This window comes from Melitaea cinxia, chromosome 29, assembly GCF_905220565.1.
Source record: "Melitaea cinxia chromosome 29, ilMelCinx1.1, whole genome shotgun sequence".
NCBI classification, from domain to species: domain Eukaryota; kingdom Metazoa; phylum Arthropoda; class Insecta; order Lepidoptera; family Nymphalidae; genus Melitaea; species Melitaea cinxia.
The window spans coordinates 7,693,444-7,705,935 of NC_059422.1; positions in this window are offsets into that span (position 1 = coordinate 7,693,444).

Here is a 12,492-nt window from a genome sequence, read left to right on the forward strand (position 1 = left end):
CAATTAAAATACAGTATTTAATAACAGCAATAATAAAGCTATTATTGTTAGAAGTAGATAATTGGAACTAGCTTACAATAATATGCATATAACGTAGCGTTTGTTTGTTAATCTATTTGTTAAAATACATAACTCATTATATTAAATATTATAAAAGCAAAAGAGAAATACATTGTTCAGGCTTTTATTTGGTGTAATATTATAAGAAATATTAGACTTAAGGTGTGGTCACGACATAAGCTTTTCGGAACAAGGAAACGAGAATGTTTAAAATATCGAGATATGTATAATTTTGTACATGAATAGAGTGGCAAAAATGCTTAAAATTCGCTTGATGATGTTACCGTAATCTATAGATACTTACAAAAATAGCAGCACACAAGTGCTTTGCCAATCCTAACCTCCCTGTAAATGCAGCACATCTTCAAGATATCTCGCTACCAATCCTACTGCGAAAAACACCTATTTGAGATTCGAGTTATTTGTCTGCAAATTTCTTTAATTTATTTTTATTATTAAGTTTTTCAGTTTGACTAGTCCAGGTATTTAGCGAGATATTTCCTACTGTGTCCTACCTCCATGAACTCAAATTGTAAATGTCACCAATCCTTAATAAGTGTGTACTATTAATATTATTCGTAAATAATTCTAAACAAAGTACGCAAATGATGAACTAAACTGTATTGGAGTTAACTCATTCAAATCATATACATAAGCATCGTAAAGAAACGGCCCCATTAGAAAACCCTGCGGGACACCTGTAATCATAGCAACTGCTTATCATTTAGATATCTATCTTTCATTAAAAAACTATTAACGCGATAGGAGTTCAGTCAATCTTAATGTAAAGCACTGAAACTAAATAAAAATCTTAACCGAATACTATCAAACTAAATACTAATAAAATTCGAAAAAGTTGTTTCATAAAAATCTTAACTTCCGAAATTTCTTTATTAAAACCTACATAAAGAGCACTTTGAATCGTTATTTTACAAATGAAACAATAAAGAAGTTGAAAATATCACCGATTCGTTATATACAGGGTTACAGGAAAAGTCGACCTAGATCCGTTAAGGGCGTGTAGTACACACCATTTCTGAATGATTTCACTATGGAACCCCCCATCCTAAACTTAACCGTTTTCGAGATATTCGAGTTTTAATTTTTTTTATGAAAATGCCCAATTTTTCGGCTATTGAATTGAATATTTTGAATTTTTTTGACTCTTATGATTATTTTTTTGGTTTTTTACATGAAGAATGAGATGCTTAATGACCTTAATGACTAAAATTGCACGTAGGTTAACTAAATAGGTCGTTGTAGACGATCGAAACTTAAGAAAATAAGTACAAATTAAAAAAATATATTTTTCTTTTCTGGATATCTCAAAAAATTATTATGGCACTTGCTCTGCAGATGTGCTTAAGAACATCTACATTTTATCAGCTATCCAATGAAGTATAACAACCTAGGGTTGTATTTAAACTCATAGAAAAAAACATAGTTGAAAAGGTTCAGGTAGTAGGTCTAACGTAGGTCGGCTATTGTCCTTCAAGTTAATCCGGTGCGTGTGAGCGAGACAACTTAAGATTTATGCAGGTGAGAGTGAGAAAAATAATGTGCAAAAACAAGATCTGAATGGTGATACTTATGAAATTTTCTTAAGAGGTGACTTAGGTGACCTTCTAGATGATCTCCCATTAAAATTACTGCGGGACATGTGGTTTCAACATGATGGCTGCCCTGCTCATTTCAGAAGAAGCGTTAGGGAATGGTTGGACACTAACTATCCTAACAAATAGATTGGACGAGGTGGGCCTTTACCCTGGCCAGCCAGATGTCCCGACCTGACCCCCATGGATTTTTATGTATATGGGCACATGAAGAGCCTCGTTTACAGTGGGCCCAACCCCATATCGTCAGTGGGAGTTCTCATAAGACGACATAAGAAGAACATTGACCATTGGTGTAGTGAAAAGTGGACTACGTGAAAGAATGAGAAAATGTGTGCGAAATAGAGGTGGACACGTGGAACATGAACTTCAAAAACATTAGGTGAATAAATGTTATTTTGAACTGATTTATTGTTTCATTTAGCTTACTACAATCACCGATGATCTTGTAATGATGATGATGCTGAACTTAAGTCAAATTAATTAAATAAGCGCTATTTATTCTGACTGCCACGTAGCCTTAGAAACTAAGTTTCACCTTTGAGGTTAATAAATAACCTAGAGTGTTATACTTCGTTGGATAGCTGATAAAATGTAGATATTTTTAAGCACATCTGCAGAGCAAGTGCCATAATAATTTTTTGAGATATCCAGAAAAGAAAAATATTTTTTTATAATTTGTATTTATTTTCTTAAGTTTCGATCGTCTACAACGACCTATTTAGTTAACTTACGTGCAAATTTAGTCATTGAGGTCATTAAGCATCTCATTCTTCATGTAAAAAACCAAAAAAATAATCATAAGAGTCAAAAAAATTCAAAAAATTCAGTTCAATAGCCGAAAAATTGGGCATTTTCATAAAAAAAATTAAAACTCGAATATCTCGAAAACGGTTAAGTTTAGGATGGGGGGTTCCATAGTGAAATCATTCAGAAATGGTGTGTACTACACGCCCTTAACGGATCTAGGTCGACTTTTTCTGTAACCCTGTATATATACTAGCTGTGCCCGCGGCTTCGCCCGCGTTGAAATTAGTGTGTCACAAAGTTTTCCCGGCAAACTTCCAATGAAAAATCGGCTTAGCCGTTTCTTAAACCTTCCTCTTGCCAATGGTGGAGCCCTCTCTCCTATGGTAAAACCGCATGAAAATTCATCAAACTTCCAATCCCCGTTTTATCCCCTTAGTGGTCGAATTTAGTAAAATCTGCTCTTAGCGGATGTCTACGCCCTATAAGGAGCCTTTCTGCTAAATTTCAAGTTTGTAGGTGTTATAGTTTCGGAGATTTCGTGATGAGTGAGTGAACCTACCATCCCCCGTTTTAACCCCCAAAAGGGAGTTTGTTTCTAAAGATACATTATTTGGACACCTTCTCATTATCTATAGATCATACATTTTACATTTCAAGTCTCTTACTTCAAAAACATAGGACTTTCATACAAACTTGCAACCCAGTTTTACCCCCTTAGGGGTCGAATTTCGTAAAATCCGTTCTTAGCGGATGTCTACGTCCTATAAAGAGCCTACCTGCCAAATTTCAAGTTTGTAGGTGTTATAGTTTCGGAGACTTCGTGATGAGTGAGTGACCTTTCGCTTTTATATATATATATTAATGTATGTTCGGGGATTACTTCGTCGTTTATGATTTAGATAATTCTTTTTTTTTGTTGGAAAGGAGATATCCCAAGAGTGGTATTATGTTAAAAAAAATCAGATCTGATGATGGAATTCCAGAGAAGTCGAAGGGAACCTTCAGAATTCGTAGTAACGACTAGTGCGTCTGTTAATTTTTTTCATCAACTTACGTTGTATCACTTGTCTATGTAATTGAAGTCGGTTTTTTTTTCGTTTGCGAGCAAACACAATTATCGAGAGAAGAATGGACAAGAAACTTCGCTGATACTCTTATAAAAAATTGTCAATCATTATAGCTATGTCTGACATAACAGGTGAGACCGCGAAAAACGTTTAGTTAATTTTAGACAAAAATTATGTCAGATAAGCTTAACTTTTGACACAAATGCTATTAATTTTTTGTGATGCTCTGAAGTAACCAAAAAAAGACAAAATAATTAAATTCAATTATGTTTGTTTATTTTTTAACTCATTATATACGAATTAATATGTAAATGTATTTAATTTTTATTATTAAACTGTTATTACGATGTTTTATTGTATCAGGAAACATATTTCCAAGAATCTAGTCTTCTTGTAGTTTTGGCGTCATTATTTTATTCTTCCTTATTACTGTTTTTGTCAAAACAATTAGTATTAATTTATGTAAACTATAGTTTTGATGGGTTTATATTGCGATTATTTCAACTTCGGGATAATGTTTCAAGAATATTTTTATCAGTTACGTTGACAGAAGTTCAATCTTCTGGCGATCAATGATCAACACCAAACAATGAAAATAATGAGTTATAGAATGAGATATTAACTTTAATAACTAATCAAAAATTATTCGCTTTTAAGGATACTCTTTGTAACTTTTTTTTTATACAAAATTACAGAGGTTGAATCAACTGTCAATACAGCGCATCCTCAGATCTGATTCCCTAACATCATCACAGTAATAGAACCCTACAAAAGTAGTATTATTTCCCTGTGAGCTTCTGTAAGATAGAGGTACTTCATCAGCAATATATTTCCTACTGTGACCTACCTCATATTAAATTCCTATAAGGGCTTATTTTTCAAGTCTCTTCAACTCCTTTACTATTAAAAAAAAAATTGATTTATTGGCAAAGTAAAACATACACAAAATATAAATTGGCTAATAATCCCGTAATTAATAAACATGAACAATAAATTCATTAGCAAAATCTTAAATTGTTTATATTAAGTTTATTCTGTCTAACAGATCGATATTTAGCAGTCGTAGATGAAGCAAACGTATACATACATTTTTAATTGTCCATTATTATAAAGAATCACAGATAGAGAGATATATTTATACGAATAACAGTGAAACAACTTTCGAAATAAATATTAAATATTTATTATTTTAAACGGAAAACTGTGAAGTTATGCTTTGATGTTCGTTTTTTGGGTAAGTACTTTTTTTTTTAAACTATAACTCTATAGTTTTTGGTAAATGTACTTGTTACGTTATTTGAATCTCAATCCACAATAGAAACACAGTTGTTAATAAAAGTATGGATTAATATGAGCATTGGATTCAAGTGTCATATTGAAAGAAAGCTTTTTTTTGCTTTACCCTTGTACACTATATCGTTATCTTTTTAATTCGAAATAAATGTCTCAGAATGAAATTTGCTGTTTAATATATTATTGCTATTTAAAGATTTTGTTCAGTTTAATTACGATACTGACAACAAATTAAAATGAATAAAGTTTAAATATTTTTAAAGTGCCCTAATATGACAACAATTCGAAATATAACTAACAGTTTATCACAAAATCTTAGTAAAAAAATAAGTCATTGTTAAACTACGTAGACCTTCAATCCTGTTATTTTTCGAGTTGATAACATTGTCATAATATTTTTTTCACACGGTAACATTATAAAAATATACAATTAAATTATTTTAAAACTTATTCTTAATCTTTTTTTTTTTTTAGTACAAATGTAACACTGTAAGATTTGTTTTTTTTTTTTTTTAATTTTTTTAAATAATAGTCTAAGATCCGAACTAGACACAATCTTCACCCACCTGCCTGCTTAATGGGTAAAAATTTAATAATTATCTTCTTTAGTATGCTTAAGATAAATTGCGAAATGTTGAATACAAAATTCCTGGGTAATATTATTCGCCAATTGCCATTCAAACCTGATTTTTAGTAGACCACCCTATGTCATCATATTTGCAATGAAACAGCACCTGTTATATTTTGGTATAAAAATATAAAAAAAAAAAAATAGAAAAGTTATAAAATATATAACTTTACTGTAAAATATGCGAAGCTACCGACTCGGAATGAAGATTCTGACTGAGAATCCGCGGTTACTCTTTTAAAAACCATTAGTTACATTTGTCATCTATACAAATAAATAAAATTGAAGTGTCTGTTTGTAATATTAAAATAACGGCTTTTTACTAAATGCATATGGATGTATACACGGTACATATACCAAAATGACCTTATTTACAATTTTTGTGTGTCTATCTGGTTGACTGTTTGTTCCGGCTAATCTCTGGAACGGCTTGACCGATTTTGACGGGACTTTCACTGGCAGATAGCTGATGTAATAAGGGGTAACTTAATATGTACGAATTTATTTTTGTGTTACCCACACATTAGGAATTCTAAACATTTTTGAATATCATATCAAAAATTGACCGTTCCAGCGGAGATCGAACCTGCGTCTCCGAATGACCGTGTCGGCGCTCTAGCCAATTAAGCTATGGAACGATGTACCTGCTAGAGCGAAAGATTTGATATGATGATTTTAATTTCGGTTTAAGAGAACCGTTGCGCCGTCTATAGTGAGTTCTTTACAGAAACCCGTAACTATTCAAAGTTTCATATTACAATGAAAATCTTAGACAGGAGGCGACGACACATTACATACATTATTCTGGATTTCCAGTTATCTATAGTTTCATAGTAGTTTGATTACAATCGGTTAAGAATTTTTTCATTCTGCGATTTTTTTTTTGAAGTGAAACTTCTTTATGCGCATTAGGGTAAGACTTTTACGGATGAAACGCAATAATAATAATAATATTAGTGTCATGAAGATGTGCAACAGTTATGTTGAACAACAGAGCCACCTGGCGTGTACTATAGAAACTACAAAGGTTGTCACATTAATATCGATAGTATTACATTGCAAACTAACTAGATGGCGCTGGAACGGAAATCTAAAGCTTTAGATTTGTATAAATATAAATGAAACTTAAAAATTAGTTTGCAAAGAATTTTCCCTTCTGACGTGTGTGCTTTGTACGTACGCACTTTTTTATATAATAGGGAATTATCTGCACTTTTTACTTTTAGCGGATCTATTGTGAGAATTTAGGACATGTACAGTGTGGCTTCAGTGAGCCATCTACCGCTTATTATTACTATCTTTTTTTTATTGTAGGATAATTTTTCTGTTTAACTTTTTTTTTGTGTTGACTTGTCGTCAATTTCGAGGCCTCCGTCCGCAGGCGACGAACGGGGGTACGTAGGAGGCGCTACTTAATGCGTTTTCAGTAACGCCCCTGTGCCCATGTCGGGCCGGGATGGGAACCCGGTCCTGCTAGACATGGCGTCGTCGGGATTGTTCAGAGGTGAGCCGGAGAGTCCCATGGAGGAGAAGTCTGGTCTTTTCGCCGAGGCCAGCCTGTCGCTGGAGGGATCCTGTTGCCTGCAGATCCGGGACCCTCCAATTAAAGCGGCTGAAGGCTCCCGCAGGGGTTTTGGTCGATAGTGCACCCCCAAGTGCTAAGCCGACATACGGTCTAGGAATGCTTACCCGAGCATCCTGGATATCACCCGTAAATGGGTTACCCTGCGATATCAAAAAAAAAAGTCTTGTCGTCAATGCAACAGCTAGTTCATTGGGGATCCAGAGATTTTAACGAAAATTGATTCAGAATATGTTCATTCTGCGAAATAGGACGTAAGACGAGCAAAAAGAAAGGACAGCTGAAAATTTAATCGAAAACAATCGATTATTAATCGATACATCCCTAATAAACACGCTGCTTTTCCAGTAATTTATGGAGCAGCAAATTGAAATCTTAAAATACGCCGCTGGAGCGGAGTAATTTATTCAGTTACAAAATGTCCACTGTCTTCTGTCTCCTTGCCCTGCTATATATCTAATTATCTACAGTCAGTGGCGTAGCGAGCTTAGCTTAGGCACAATACCTTTTTAGTGCCCAATTCAAGAACCATATTATAAAAAGTCCCTAAAAGTCCAGCAAATTTTGTTTGTAAAGAATATAGCCACCCCCTCTCTTCCCGTGGGTGTCGTAAGAGGCGACTAAGGGATAACACAGTTCCACTATCACCTTGAAACTTAAAAAGCCGACCGGTGGCGGGATAACCATCCCACTGCTGGCTTTGAAATACACAGGCCGAAGACGGGCAGCAGCGTCTTCGGTGCGACAAAGCCAGCCCTGCGGTCACCAACCCGCCTGCCCAGCGTGGTGACTATGGGCAAAACACATGAGTTCACGTTATTTTTGGCGTAAACTTGTGGAGGCCTATGTCCAGTAGTGGACTGTATAGGCTGTAATGATGAATTTTTGTTTCGGAGACCATTTGGCGCCCCGTTGTGAGTAGCACTCGGGGCATTATTGCCCCCCCTCGCTACGTCACTGTCTGCTGTCAATATGAATAATGCTATTAAAGTAATTAAAATTGGTATTGTAAAATATCATATATGATAAAGAACATGTGATCTAATCGATTAAAAAAATGATAATTTTATCTTTTCCAATTAAATCACTGCTGAATAAACAGTAAAAAGCAATAATTAAAGAGATTTTATCGAAGTTACATTAAGGCATGGCGCTATATCACCGCGCGTAGCGTTATCGAATGAAAAGTTCTCGATAGTGTTCCAAATAAATATTATTTTGTAATAACTATTATCTTCAAATTACTATTATCTTATATATATAAAATTCTGGTGTCACAATGCTAGTTAAAATACTCCTCCGAAACGGCTGGACCGATTTTTATGAAATTTTGTGTGCAAATCAGCCAACATCTATTTTTCATAACCCTAAGTTATTTGGGGGGGGGGGGGGAGTTTGCGGAGTCAGCTAGTCTATAAAAAGCTGACTAGTGAACTTTTTACCGCTACCTTTTTGTTGTTGCTGTGATTTTCATATTGTTGATCCGACAATATACATTTTTACATATATATTTTTGTTATTGTAGTGTAACAGTATTATATTTTTTTAATGTACAAAACATTATTAAGAAACAAGTCTATATTACAAAACATGTAAGCACAAAGGTCTGTAGGGCTTATAGCAGTATATTTAACTGAGGTAGGGCACATCAGGAAATTTCCTGTTCAAATAATGGAGTATCTCGTCTGGGGTAGTAAGTACCTCAACCTTACAAAAGATCACAGCTAAAAGCGTTATGCGTTTTTGAAGGGAAACCAGAGATCAGAGCTAAATATTACTGTTGATAAGCAGTGTTGTGTTCCTGTTATGAGTAAGGTTACCAGAGTTCCTGGGGGGAATTGGAGATAGGGTCAAAAACGCGCTTGCGATGCTTCTATTGTTCGTCTACAAGCTAGGATAATCGCTTACTTCGCTTTTTTGCCGACCTAGTTATATACAACAAATACTTATGTCATTTACGTCAATCGAAACAGCGAGCGCTAGCGTATTTTTATAGTTAGTTATTGTGACAGTTACGTCAACGCATCTGTTCAATTTAGTTCAGTACTACCTACTTTGTTTGTTGTTATTAATAAATAAATAACTATGATAAGGTATTGAGGATTTATTCTTAATATAATTATTGAGATTTGGCACAGTTAACATCTAGTTAAAACTTAACAGCAACCCGCAATACCTTACACCCTTAAAGAAGTTTTGTGTTCATGTAGTAAGGGAGCCAGAGCTCTTGGTTATGCGTTGTGTTAATAGCAGAGGATTGGAAACGCGTTTGCGGTAACCAAATACTATCAGGCGTTTGTCTGCAACCACAGCGACATAAAATCTAATATATAAAATTCTCGTCTCGCGGTGTTTGTAGTTAAACTCCTCCGAAACGGCTTGACCGATTCTCATGAAATTTTGTGTGCATATTGAATTGGTCTGAGAATCAAACAACATCTATTTTTCATCCCCCTAAATGTTAAGGTTAGTCCACCCCAAAATTTTTATATTTTTAGATAAATTATTTATTTTTTATTTTATTATGATTCGGCGTTGAAAAATACATACAATCCTAAATTTTCAATCTTCTACCACCAAGCCCTATTTTTAAATAGCGTTTAGCGGCAAAACAACGTTTGCCGAGTCAGCTAGTATATCTATATTATTAAAATCCGTGTCAGAACAGAAGTCTGTTGCAGGAGTTTAGTCGCTTATTAATTTATAGATAAGATTAAGCAGGTATAATAAATATTTTATAGTAAAAACAGTAAATCTTAAATTGGTATTGTCCTTATCAGAATAATTTATTTGAATTACGTTTTTATTCAATTTATACAAGTTCACATTCTCACTGTATATTACATCTTGTTATAATTTTCAATTGTCAATAAATTCATTTTTACTCTCTCACTCACTTCAGCCTATCGCAGTCCACTGTTGGACATAGGCCTCCAGAAGTTCGCGTTAAAAATGGCGTGAAATCATGTGTTTTGCCCGCTGCCCAGCGGCAAGCGGGTTATTGACCGCAGGGCTGCCTTTGTCGCACCGAAGACGCTGCTGCCCGTCTTATTTTTACACATCCACACAAATTCAATTACATTTTTTTTAATTGTAGTTATGGATGATGATGACGATTGATGGTTAGTGAGATTTCTTTCGATTAAAACATTTAGCACTGAAAGCGACCGAAGCAGGAACGAAGAGTCAGTGCCAACAGTACCAACCATATTGAAATTTATTTAACCTGACTCAAACTCATGTTTCAGTCATTAAGACGATAATGTTAGTAGCAGTTTTTGAATTGAATTACGTATAATCATTCTCTCATCGTTATTATATAACATTGTGGTGGTCATATCTAATAATATAGTCACGTATAGTAACGTAAAATGGTTTTCGACTAATCATAAAATAAATAAAAAAAACAAACAACATGTGTATGCATTTCTACTAACTCATGCCACTTCCAATTCTAATCAATCTATGCTTTTCTATAAAACTAGTTACCAACAACAACACAAAGTATTCACAGATACCCTCTTTAAGAAATATTATTTTCTGTATTCTTTGACGGTTCGCAGGAAAGTGGACAGAAGGTGCCAATCAAACCACTAATTGCAAATTCATGCGACGTTTCGATCCTTTATTGGACCATCATCAGGCGTCTAAAATACATACAAACATTGACGAAAGTTGTACAACTAATTAATCCATACAACAACAAAACAAAGAAAACCAAACCATTAGTACCTTTACATGTAGCAGTCAATCGACATCTCTTCATTAAAGTTCTAAATCCAAATGCATTATATATTATTTCTAAGTTACGCTTAAAGCTGTATTATATGAATTTTGAATATTTATACTAAAACATTTAAATTTAAATAGGTAACAATATGCACAATTTTAAGTTATTAAGTTTTTTGGTTTGTACATTTTCAAGGCATCAAATTCTCAGAACTTGACTATTGAACTGCATCTAAAACATCAATCATATATGTACATATAAAACTATAAAAGACTGATAATGCCTAAACAACGATCACAAACAGAATTTTATATTACCTTTACATATATTTTTTTTATATATAATCTTTCTTCCTATTTTAATTTTTTCTACATGTTATCATTATCCTTCAATGTTATATATAATTTTTATTATTAATCATTACAATTATTAAATTAAAAAAAAAAAAAATCTTTTTTCATTTGTTATAAAAATATGTCATTTAAATTAGTTAGTTAAAGAATTTTACGTTACGATTTCAATTTAATAGTTGTTACTTGTTGTATTGATACCTTGTTCTCAAAAATTTCTTCTATTATCGTGTCTACAACAGCAATTATAGGTATATGAGATATAAACGAACAAGCTGCATTGTTTTGATCTTTTACAATTTTTGTTACAAATATTTCGATGATAGTTATAAATTAGTTTCGCTTATATTTCGGTCTTCCGTCTATAGCTAACGTTATTGTTGTTTGTGTTCTGCGCGTTTGTGTTGTGTTTAGATCCCAAACACAAAATTTCACACCGGGGTTTTGAATGTGATTTGTTTTAGTTAGTAACACTGTTAGCATAGTCTTGTATACATACGCGATGATATTATATATACTCAATCAAGATAACAGCTTTATATTGAACAAATGTGGTGTTTACAATGTAATAAACAGTTCATTAAAGATAGTCTCATCAAATAGAAATATATTTAAGACTCAGGTGTCATTCAATTCGAGAAATTATCTTCGGGCTAATGACGCATATGGCTATGGAAAGAATCCCATATGTATATGGAAATTATAGGTGTTTTAAAGTGTACATATAGATTTTCAAGGTACGTACTATTAGTTAATACTAGAACTCAGTATAAGCGATACATTTTAAAATATTAATCAACTTGATAATCAAAATAAAAAAACGCTATTGTGGTGTGTGTGAGGAACAACGTGGTGTGAAGTCCCTCGTCCGCCATCGCAAAGGGAAGATCTTCCGACAAGACGGGTGTTGTGTCTGGCGGGCTACTGATCTCAACGGTTGTAGGCGGGTGTTTTGTGCTTTGATAACTTTGATAGCGCGATGTAGGATATGTCAGTTCTTAGTTCGTAGTTCGTATGTTGTTCTATAGATCTCGCTACACTATCTTCAAGTAGCCTTCAAAAGTGCTTTTAATTCGGCAAATAATTACAGTTAAAAGTTCACGTCATAATGACGTAATAATTTGATTATCGCGCCAAGTCCGAACGTATTATTAGCGGTCATATAAAAAAGTATTAGAATTATCTTTAAGATATTATCAGAAATGAAATCAAAGATAGTCACGGCATATTCACGGGTAATGAATATAGATACACATATACATATATATATGATTAATACTGATGTTTTTATGTAGATGTAAAGATATTGCGTTATCATCTTTTAAAACATTAAAAATTGTGTTCATTCTAATGTTATCGCGATGATATAATATATAAATCGAGATTTCGGAGAATTTTTTATTTTTTATATGAAAGATA